General features: G+C 37.8%; 2 long non-coding RNA genes across 2 annotated transcripts; both read left to right on the forward strand.

The window, feature by feature from the left end:
* The first annotated feature begins 835 nt into the window (after positions 1 to 835).
* LOC128949282 (uncharacterized) lies at positions 836 to 5,351 on the forward strand. Its single transcript, XR_008484191.1, has 3 exons — positions 836 to 928; positions 2,616 to 2,756; positions 5,305 to 5,351. It is a non-coding gene; the product is annotated as an uncharacterized LOC128949282 (long non-coding RNA).
* Positions 5,347 to 11,059, forward strand: LOC128949281 (uncharacterized). Its single transcript, XR_008484190.1, has 3 exons — positions 5,347 to 5,402; positions 9,066 to 9,178; positions 11,004 to 11,059. It is a non-coding gene; the product is annotated as an uncharacterized LOC128949281 (long non-coding RNA).
* The last annotated feature ends 403 nt before the right edge of the window (positions 11,060 to 11,462 follow it).

Consider the following 11,462-nt stretch of genomic DNA (forward strand, 5'->3'; position numbering starts at 1 on the left):
AATCTTGTCCTTACAAGACAGTAGACTTGCACATAATAGCACAGCTGAAGTCATTGACACTGTGTTGTTAATTCTGCAGCAAAAGTTATTAATCTGTTTCATTCTGAGTTCCTCAGAGAACACGGCCTGCTTATTGTTCCATGCAGACCTGACCCAAAATAGCAGGTTTATAAAACTAATGCAAACGGAAGATTTAAACACTTACTGCTTTTATCAGCCTCGGCCCTGATCCCCAGTGCTGATAATGTGAAGATAGCCTGAAAACAGTTTCATAGTTTGTTACACATGCCATTATTTGATATGCATTAAAAAGGAAATTTGGAGGGAGAAATTGCCTTATGTTTCAAACTTTGAACTAGATCTATTGGAATCATTCCCTGAATCAGAGATTTTGACTAAAGTAGAGGAATTTAGCATTTGTGCAGCTTTATTATGCAGTTGCTCATTTGGAGATAGCTGTCTTCTCCATTTTACATGATGCTTGTTTTTATTCTCAAAACCTTTGTCCTCCATCAGCAGGAAAGCCTTTTGAAAACTTTCAGAATAGACAAAAATGGCTTTTCTGAGGTTATTTTATGTCTATATAGAGCAGGCTGATTTTCAGAATTGCTTAATACTCATGGTTACCATTTAGGGCACAGAATTGTCAGCAGTTCAAGAAATGAGTCTGGTTTTATGTAGGTTACTGTAATGTGGATTTAGAACTGTGATTTTTAGATGCACAGACTGGAAAATATATTGCTTTGCCCTGACCTATACAGTGACTGATCTGCCAACTCTGTTAATAGTCTCTTTAATCTTTTCATGTAGGTGAAGAAGCAGGGATGCTCGAAGACATGGCTGTGGGCATTTCAGATTTGCAGAAAGTAATGTTTAGAGTAATTGAAGCCAAGTCAGAAGATTTTTTGCCTATTATAAGTGGAAGGCGGTAAGAACTTTGTTTCTTGGAGCCCAGGAAACTGAGCTGCAGTTTTAATCTGTAGCCCATGAAACCCGTCTAATGGTTTTCTTGTTGCTGAGTTCTGTTTTATTGAAAGTGCATTGTTTTACTTTTTAGAAGGTGAGTTAGTAGGGATTCTAAAAGCCAGTAGGCTCTGGGTTACTCTCCTGATAAAAAGCTGAAGTTCCGGTTACTAATACAGATTAATCTGAGCAGCGTCTGTGTTGTGCAGAGCTGCTGGTGCATTATTCACACATGGATACTGAACCCTGGACAAGTGACAAGGCCATTGTTTACAAATGTGGTCTCTAACAGAGAAACTTTGCTTTTGAATGTCCTGAATTTGTATTTCAGCATGAGAAATGAAACTGCAGTTCCAAGAGTTAGGCCTTGATTGTTTTTAAGATGGAAACCAAAAAACTCCGATGCCACTTAGTATTAAAAACTTAGTAGTCACTTTTAAAAATGGAAGCCTTTTTTAGCTGCTGAAAATCACACAGGACATAGGCAGTCTCAGAAATCCTTGCACAAAATCACTTATCCTTTATGAATCTCACGTGAGTACTGCTGAATGTCAGGACATAAACTGCAATACTCCGTTTATTTTGGCTATTTGAGGGTTAACAAGATTGGAATGGATTTTTCATCTTTATTATTATTCTAGTCTGAAGCTCCAAATAGTTTTATTTTGCAAAAATCACTTCCTTAATAGTATCATTGCTCTTAAGATGACTGTAAATTAAATTCAGCTAAAAGCAGGAACTTTTAGAAAATATATGTTTCCTCTGAAGGGGGCTTTCACCACTGATTTACTTAATTAATCTGGATGATTCACTCTCATCATATGGGCTTTCTGAGAAGGGATTGAATAAATAACAGGAAGGCTGGAATATGATAGGCAATACATTGGGAATAATTAAAATTAAAAAAATTTTAAAAATAAAATCTACAAGGTTTATGTGGAGGAGTGCCATTCCTCTTAGAGCTGTGATAAGACTGCTCCTATCAAACAGCATTGGAAGTGAACCGTAAAAAGAAAAGATGAAAAGGTGAAAATCTAGTTATTTTCTAATAATTTTTTTAGAAACCCTCCATTTTTATTTTGGTTGTTATATGGTATGGCTCAATAAATGAGAGTGAAAGACTGTAGAAATGCAAGACAGAAAAATCAAACTACAAATTCTTATCTTGAAGAGTCAGCATATTTACTTGTAATTGTTTTTTCTAGGAAAGTGCTTAAACCTGACATTCTGTGTGCACAAACAAATCAATCCAAAGTGTGTGGCACTGTCTAGCAGTGCACTGATCATCTGGTGTGGGTGGTAGACACCAGCCACCCAGGGGAGGTGAAATTCTGTTCAGGAGCTCACATGCTTTTATTAGAGGCCATTCTTTTATTAGAGGCGCTTTTGGAACATTCTTTACAGAATCACAGAATATTTTGAGTTTGAAGGGACCCATATGCATCATCAAGTGCAACTCCTGGCCTTGCACAGGGCTTCCCAAGAATCACACCCCGTGCCTGAGAGTTCAGATGCTTCTTGAACTCTGTGAGGCTTGGTGCTGTGACACTTCCCAGGGGAGCCAGTTCAACCTGCTCAACCATTCTCTGGCTGAAGAAACTTTTCCTGACATTCAAGAACCCCATCCTCACTCTTGTTTTCATTGTTCCTAGTGAACATTACATTATAGAGGTCCAGCTCCCAGCAAAGATGTTTGAGCTGCTGCCACAAGAGATTAAAGAGGGAAAGCTGCTTCGCATGTATCCAGTGCTCTTTAATGTTGGAATCAATGAGCAGCAAACACTGGCAGAGAGGTAAGGAAAAGTCACGTTGCATTTTCTGTCCAAGTACTCCATGCTGGTACAGGCTATCTCTCAGGATTAGAAACAAATCTTCTTTGTTATTTGCTCTTAGACAATCTCACATTGACTCAGTGTGTATTTTCAAAGGTATTAAAGGAAATAAACACAAGCTATGAAGCAATGTAGAACAGTGAAAAAGTCCAGATGAAGATAAGATCATAAGCAGGGCTCCGTTTCACAGAGTTGGTGCCATGTTTCTCTTGGATACAGGTGCAAAATGGATTTCTATTTCAGATGCAGAATTTTGGTTGTATGCAGTACTCTGAAATTCTCACACAAGTTTGAAAATTCAAAATTCTTACATCTTGAAGATGGGTTTGAAGAGACCAAACAAGTGATAAGCTAGAGAAATTAGTACTCCTCTGCAACAGATTGCTGGAAACTAATTAATTAGTATAATAATAGTCATGGATTCACCAACGTATTAATTTTCTCTTCCAAGAGAAGGGTATCTGTCAGTCATGTTAAATTACCACATTTGTGCGGGGCTAAAACGGCAAAGTAGAAGTCAAGATGTCAATACAGACAGCTACTTTGTTAAAACTTCTTTTCTTTTAGCTGCTTTTATTAACAGAGCGTCCAAAATACCTAATGCTTATCTTGAGGTTGCATTTGCTCTAAGCCAAAAGCTTATAGCAAAGCTGTAGCTGGAGTAATGGAGGGAGACAGTGAAAATCCTTAACCTGGGTAATAGGCAAGAAGTTAAACACCACAGGATTTTATCTCCTGTTCACTGTAGACAGCCAAGTAAACCCAGTCTTTTAAAGAAGTCTACTAAAGAATGTCATCAGGTAGCTTTGTGAATGTTTATGGGACACTTCTCCAAGTTGAGTGGTGGTATGTGAGAAAATTTAGGCAGAAAGTTGAAATGGGAGACATAGACTGAATCTAAAGACAGTAAAATCTGGCATTTTACTGTGAAAGAGCTGGATAGCTGGTTAGAGAACTTGGAAACTTCTTGAAAATGAAAATAGGTTATTCTGATGACATAAAGAGAAAAGTGCTGAGAGGAGTGACGTGGCCAAACTCATAATGTGCAAAACCAACAAAATCAGTCATGACAGTTCTGAGTGGGACACTCAAAAAATAAGAGGTAAGACATGATGTGGTAAGCAAGAAGCAGGCTGGTGGGAGCTTACACGAGTGAGATAGGCAGGAAGGACTGAGTTATGAATAGTCTGAGGAAAAATTTGACAACATTTAGAAATAGCCTGATTACCTGGGGGCTTGTAGAGGAGTTGGTATGAAAAGATGCCTGGCTTGCAAGTGAAGTGGCAGGAAGTGTTGTTCCCAGTGGTCATTTTACATTGTGTGCAAAGAAAGCCATAGGAGAAAACAAAATAACTGCATATTTATAAATATGGATATGTACTAATATCTGCCAAGAAAATAAGTTCAATGCAGAAGCAGCTTTAATGCATGCAGTTACAGTCTGCTTTTGTCTTAATTCAAAATGCTGCTTAACTCCTAAAGTTGTACATTTGTTTTTGAGACTGAAAACACCACACACGATTTATGGCTAAAAACATGGAGGGGTTTGTGGGATAAAGAACCTGAGAATATAAAAACACTTTCGTGGCAAATTTCTAGGAAATGTTACTGTATTAGAAAAAAAATCTTTTAATTTGTTTTTTGATAGAATACACTTGAGAATGTTTCCGATTTAAAAGAAATGTTCTCATGTGACAGTGCAGCAATGGCTACTAAGGAAGTAGTTACATCTTCTCCCTGTGGCCTGTTGAAATATTTGCTTCCCTTGTTCCCAATTTAGCAGCATATTTGGTATCTTCTGATCTGTGTCCCCTTCTCTCTGAGTTTCTCACTTATCTGCCCATGCCTCTCTTCCTGTACTCCTCCATTCCCTTTTCAAATCTATTCTGAAGATGAATTTCAAAACTTTGGCCCTAATTGTCATGGGGACATTCGTGTCTTTACAATCATATCTCCTGTAGTACCGTGAGATTTAGTTTCTTGGCATGTGAAATGTGGCTGTTGTAGAAATCTTGGTCTCAGAGAGAAAGATATTTGTTTTTATAGCTACAGTTATTTTGTAGATAAGCTTCTCTTCCATCTTGTGTCACTTCCATATTATCCAGCTCTTACAGAAATTGGTATGCTTAAGCAGTAGCAGCACTAAGAGATGGAGAGTTGGTGTTCTCTGCCTGTGGTACCCAATTTTTGGAATTGGAATTCCCCCAAAGTGCCTTTCCATTTATTCACGATTTGTGAGGGGAAAAGAATAAGTGCCTTATTGCATGTTTGTAAATAGATTGCTTTGTTAATAAAGTTTTGGAAGAAGTATGCATCAGCGATGATCTCATTTCCAAAAATTAATTCCAAAGCATACAAGAACTTAACTACTGCATGTTTGACAAAATCTAATGCATTTAGCACCAAAGTTATTTCTTTATGCAAAGAAATAACTATGAAGGATAATTTATCTTTTGTTGTTGTTTGTGGGTTTTGGGTTTTTTTCATAATTTATTGTGTATTTTCATAGGTTTGGAGATACCACTTTGCAGGAAAACATTAACCAGGAAAACTTAGAGCTTCTCAAAGAATATTACAAGTTATTTACAGAAAAAATGCCTCCTGATTGTGAGTACAAAATAATGCAATGTCCAAATCGGTTTGAAAAGCTTTGAGTAGGTAGAAGGTTATAAGACAGTAATATTAGCAGAATCCCATAACTTGTTCCATAAATTTAAACATTTTGTACCTGTACATGACCCTGCTGGTCTCAGGAGTGATTTCAGGCCTTGTGCCACAGCAGAAACTACAGAGAAAATGAAACAGAGGAATGATGAACTGAACAGCTATTTTAAGTTATTAAAATAATAAGTTTGTTAATATTTCATGTAGAGGACAGTCTGTACCTACTGTATTTTTACATAAATACTTGGTGGGCAATTTCATCAGCTTCAGTCATACCCTCTGTTCTTATTCTGAAAATATGTTGAGGTTTGGTGAACCATGGAGAAATCTGCAGATCAAATACAAGCAATGAGCCACATCATCATTATATGAACGACAAGGTTTCATTGGAATAGGCCCTGTATTCCACTTCTATAGAACTTCTGTATTATAAACATAAGCATTACTATGCTGTTACTCTGATTGCCAGAAGCAAGGACTGAAGAAAACATCTGCATCAATCGAATCCTGTTAGTTTTAATGCCCAAACTATAGTCCCAAATGTGGGAGATTTAACTGCCTGATGTTTAAATGCTATGTAAAACTTTAATACATCACATGCGTATGTATACATGTTTATCTCTTATATCAGGATGATTTTAATTTGTTAATCATTTTGACAGAAACAAAAGCCCTTCCTAAATGATGGGCAGGATGCCCATCCATCCCCCCACAGACCTAGTATTTATTTCCAAGATGTCTACAGAGAAACTCATACAATAAGTTGGGTGATTAATTGAGGGGAATCTTGCTAAGAAAACATCCTCGAAAAACTAACCTCATGCAGGTTAGGACTAAGGTAGATCTGCTACCTCATAAATGGATTTTATTTTATAAAAGCAAAAATTTGCATGCAGACAGTATTGGCTACTTTTCATTAACACAATTTAAACTTGTACTGCCTTCCTGAAGGATTATTAGTGAGCCACACAGTTCCTGGACTTCTTTCAGACTGTGAAGGCTTTTGAGAACTAATTGTGTCTAGTTCATCGTGTATTTTCTGGTTATTATAACTTTCTTGCTTTTTTTCTTTACCTTTAAGAACTCAGTCTCTTCTTTATACAATTTTTTGTGGAACATAAAGCATCTTTTGGTTCCACTGCCCTTCCCAGTAGCTCCCTGCCAGTATACAGAGTCAGTCTTTTGCCTTGGAGAAATGTGCCTTTTAAACCAGCCCCCTGGGAAAAAAGGGAAGCTCTCAAACTTGTTCATTTGTGGCAGGACTTAATCCCACTCCTGTTCCCCCTCGTCTGGAAGACAAACCTCCATACAAGGCTGGCAGCAACCCTGGTGCTGGGGCCACGTGAGAGGCATTCAATATTGATGGCTTTTTGATGGTTTTGTCCCACCTATCCAGATAATTTCCTATAATGCCAAATCTGTGCTACAAAATCAATGCAGGACTGTGTTCCCAAAGCTGTCAGTTCCAAACAGTGCTCAAAAAGCCCAACAGAATTTGAGCATTTGCAGCCCTATTTGCCAGGCTGTTGGATCCACCCTTGGCAGCCTCCCTGGCCTGCTGCCTCATTCATATATTCCCTTTCAAAGAATTCAATTTCCCACTCCCTGAAAGGTATTGCCACCTTCGCTGTTAGTTTTCCTCTTGTGTCTGTATTTCTCCTTGGCAATAATAGTCTTGCTTGTAACTAAGCCTCCACTGACTTTCTGTCTTTAGGATGAACATACACTTCGTCATTTACCCATTTGTTAACTTCTTAAATTCTTTTAGCAGAAACTGAAAATAAGAGCATGTTTCCAGCAAGGTTCCTACCAAAAATGCTGACCAAATATAGCTCAAAATGGTACTGCTTTTATAGAAATACTAAGACAGTAAGGGTCCAAAAACGTAAGATAGTTGTTTAGTAGTACGTAAGTACCTGAAAACAAAAAGGCTGTTTGGTATTTCCAGGCTTCTCCCCCTTATCAGCCTGATTTGGTGGTTTGGTACTGTGGGGGACCCAAGGAGTTTAGGCCATTGATCATTTCCAGTCAAGGTGCAACCCCTTTGGCAGTACTGTGAATTAGGAGACTCTTGCTGTACCTGTGCTGAAGTCATCCCTCTGAGATGTCACGTTTTCTGCTGTGACCCAAAGGAAAGCTACTGGGAGCAATAGAATGTTTAGTGATACATTTGCATCATCTCAAAGCATCTTTGCCATTTTGTGCTCTCTGTTTTAAAGAAACAGATGCACCCATAAGTGTAATAGTCTAGCAGAGTGTGATGTGGTTTTATGTGCTCTACATTATCTAATGTACAATCAGAGCTTGTGATACAGAGGTAAAACAATCCACATAAAAATTATTGCAAAACAGATTCTGGATGTATGTTTTCCTCCCTTTTTCTTTTTTTCTTGTTTGTTTGTGAGTTTTTTTAGACAGCACAGTATGACTGGAGCAACTTAGTTCTTTTTGAATAGATTTAAAGTACTTCTTACTATGAATCATGGATAAGGGAAACTACAGAATTTATTAGATGTAAAAGGTAAAAGCCTGTTGATGAGAGGGATCATTCCAACTTGGATCACGTTAGGAGAATGGATATTGACCTTCATTAATACTTCCCTCATTTTTTTTCTTCCAATTGAGTATAAGTTTTTGGGCTTGGGTTTGGGGCTTGGGTTGTGGGGTTTTTTCCCCTCACTGGATGGATAATTTACTTTCTCTGCTTGAAGAAATCCATTGATCAATTTAGTTTCACTTTGTTCCACTTGATTCTGGCCCCTTTATTTGGTGATAACTATGATTTAAATTCTTTTTACTTTGCCACCATGAGAAGAAATAATTTCAAAAAACAGATTCTGCATGTTTTTATTGATTTTCAGAACTAGCAAGGATAAATGCAACATTAGAAAAATCCCTCCTCTATATACATATGAAACAGAGGGGGAAATTAAATTGCCTACTCTTGAATTTTTGCTGGAGATGTAGGATAAATTAAACTTCAACTTAAATTCCATACCCAGAACAAGCAGGTAAATTTTTGGATTTTAAGCAAACTTGAAATTATTTTCTACTTCAAAATAAAGCCCCACTTAATTTCAGGAGAAATATACTTTGTTACTTTTTAGAGGGGATACTAAGTGCTGTTTAACCCTTATCTTACATTATAGAAAAATCTAAGGCATATTTTAAAACAAAAACTAGATGTTTCAATTTGAAAACAAAACCCTAATTTTTTACTTTAATTTTAAAAAATAATCATCCCATCAAAGCAGGTTGTAATACACTCAGTTTTTTTTTTATTTTTCTGATTTCTTTTGAATGTCTGTAATAGCTGATGAACAGAACTACAGCAGAGATTTGGTTTTGTTTTTCACCATCCATTTATAAGATAAAGGTTGAAGATACTTCAAATTTCCACGTGAAGATCTTAGGGAGGACAAGGCAATACTCAAAAGACATAAGGTTTGCTTATTCCTTAAATATTTAGCTGGTAATTTCTATCCTGTGTTCCAAAACAAGGCTGTAAATAATAGACCTGTTCTTTACCATGAGCATTCTTTAGTCGGGACAATCATATCACCAACCTTATCAAAATGAGCAACTTTTTTCGTCCTTTTTTCCCAGGTTTACCACATTTTCAAGAACAAAATGATTTAAAGGGATTGCTAGAAAGTCTTCATCAAAATATCCAGGCCAAAAAGAGAAAGAATGTAGAAATCATGTGGCTGGCTGCAACGGTGAGCTCTCTTGTTTCAAAGAAATTGATGAACTAACCATAAACTCATTTTCATAAGCTTGCTGACTTTGTAACTGCAATGGATTTTAAGGAAATGACTGGAAAACTCACTGGTTAAAGGAGGCAGATGTGCTGTAATAGTTTTTTGCAGACAATTTCTTTTTCTCACTTTTTAAACTGGTAGAACCTGCTAGAATTTGAGTGATTTGTTTGATATCCATTCTTTGATAATATAAAATTACTCAAAATAATTTTTTAGTGTCCTTGAGGTATGATGTGGGACATGATTGCTTGGTTCCCTTACTTTAACTTTCTGAAATGTGTATTTCTGGTCCTAGTGATCTACACACTGTTATTCTATATTCCATTTATTTATTGAAAAAGATGTAAGAAGAAAACTTTGTCAGTGCAGTAGCTGTGCAATATCACTTTTTTATTGCAGTGGAAGTACAAGATTCCACATATGAGCCCATCACTCATCCAGAATAATTACCTGGGATTTTTTTACTTTATTTTATAAATGATTTTTTAATATTTTAAAATTTTTTTAGGACTCATTCACATCGAATAGCCCCAATGAATCGGGGGCTTCCAAAGATACTAGTGCAAAGAGAATTAATCTCTTCAATGAAACAGTTCTTTCACATAATTATTTAAGCAGATTATCATATAGTACTTGTTTTAAATCCCAGTGCAACTGTTCAAATTTTTAAACAGATTTAACTTTTAAAATTTTCAATTATATGATGGAAGAAACACTCATAGGTTCTCCTTCACTATCCTGTACCTCTTTGGATTCTAAGTAAGATTCCCTTAATTGGTTCCCTAAATTAAACTTTTGAGATTGTCCTCACCATGGTATCACAAAGAACTTAAAGGCTCTAAGTATTTTCTGATTTTTATAGAATTTAATAGTATTTATTGTTTAATAGAATTTCTAAGAATGCAATTAGCATTAGATGAAGAAACACTTATTTGCTGGACTGACACTGGTCATGTTTCAGTTCATGTTCCAGTTCATCCTGCGAGCTCTCCCATGATAGCCAATGCGGGAAGTTTCTTTTTGTGATTCCTGCTGTAGTTTATTGCCTTGCTGCATTCTCACAAACATTTTGAGGTTTTGTACCATTACACCTGTGATTCCCCAGGGATAGGTGTAAGCAAAGTATTACCTTTTCTCAGGACAGGTTATATCTGGGAAATGGTAGATTTGGGCACAGAAGCTCTCCTTCAATTTTTCTTTTTCTAGTAAAATATCATTTGAAACCATAGTATAAACTAATGGAATGATACAACCACAGATTGATTCCTAAGAGGAAGAATCATCCTCCAAAATGTCATGTTTCCTTTATGTGTTATAACTTTTTCAAAGTATAAGTGAAAGTAGACAATCCATGGCAGCAATTTGTTAAACTTTATTAATTGTGAGCCATACATTGAACAGTTCACCTGTTGAAAATAAAAACTATGTAAGTTAGATGTGTCTGACTCCATACCTTCACAAGAAGTTAGTCTGCTACATTCATGTTTGTGAGTTAAGACTCACCATATCTTCATTCATCAGATATTCAGACAATTTAGCTTTCATTGAACAGGGCAGCTGCTGCATTCAGTGAGGAAACGGTGAAGGAACTGTTTCTTTTATAGTTATGAAAGTCCCATGTCAAATTCAGGAATTCAGTGTACTGGTACTAACTTCCAGAAGGTGTTTTCTTCTTGAGAAGTGCTGTAGCTGTCTGGAAGCCCTCGCTGGGCTTGCAGAGCTGTAGGGCTGCGCAGCCTGGTAGGAAGGAAGGGCTGACCTGTGGGGCCTGCCCGTGTTTCAGATTTGCCGCAAGCTGAACGGAGTGCGCTTCACCTGCTGCAAGAGTGCCAAAGACAGGACATCCATGTCAGTGACGCTGGAGCAGTGCTCCATCCTGAGGGACAGGCACCAGCTGCACAAAGACTTCTTCATCCGGGCGCTGGATTGCATGAGGAGGTACGTGGGGCTCCATGGAACTCTGAGCCAGGCCAGGGCTGCCAGCGAACAGGGCCTGAGGCTGGTTCTGAGGGCCCAGCAGAGCCTGAGGCAGGTTCTGAGTGCCCAGCAGAGCCCAGGGCCACGGGCACACAGGGTCTGAGGCTGGTTCTGAGTGCCCAGCAGAGCCTGAGGCTGGTTCTGAGTGCCCAGCAGAGCCCAGGGCCACAGGCACACAGGGTCTGAGGCTGGTTCTGAGGGCCCAGCAGAGCCCAGGCTGGTTTTGAGTGCCCAGCAGAGCCCAGGCTGGTTCTGAGTGCCCAGC

This window comes from Melozone crissalis, unplaced genomic scaffold (genome assembly GCF_028551555.1).
Source record: "Melozone crissalis strain CALT ecotype California unplaced genomic scaffold, PUWL_Pcris_2 ptg000215l_1, whole genome shotgun sequence".
Lineage (NCBI taxonomy): Eukaryota > Metazoa > Chordata > Aves > Passeriformes > Passerellidae > Melozone > Melozone crissalis.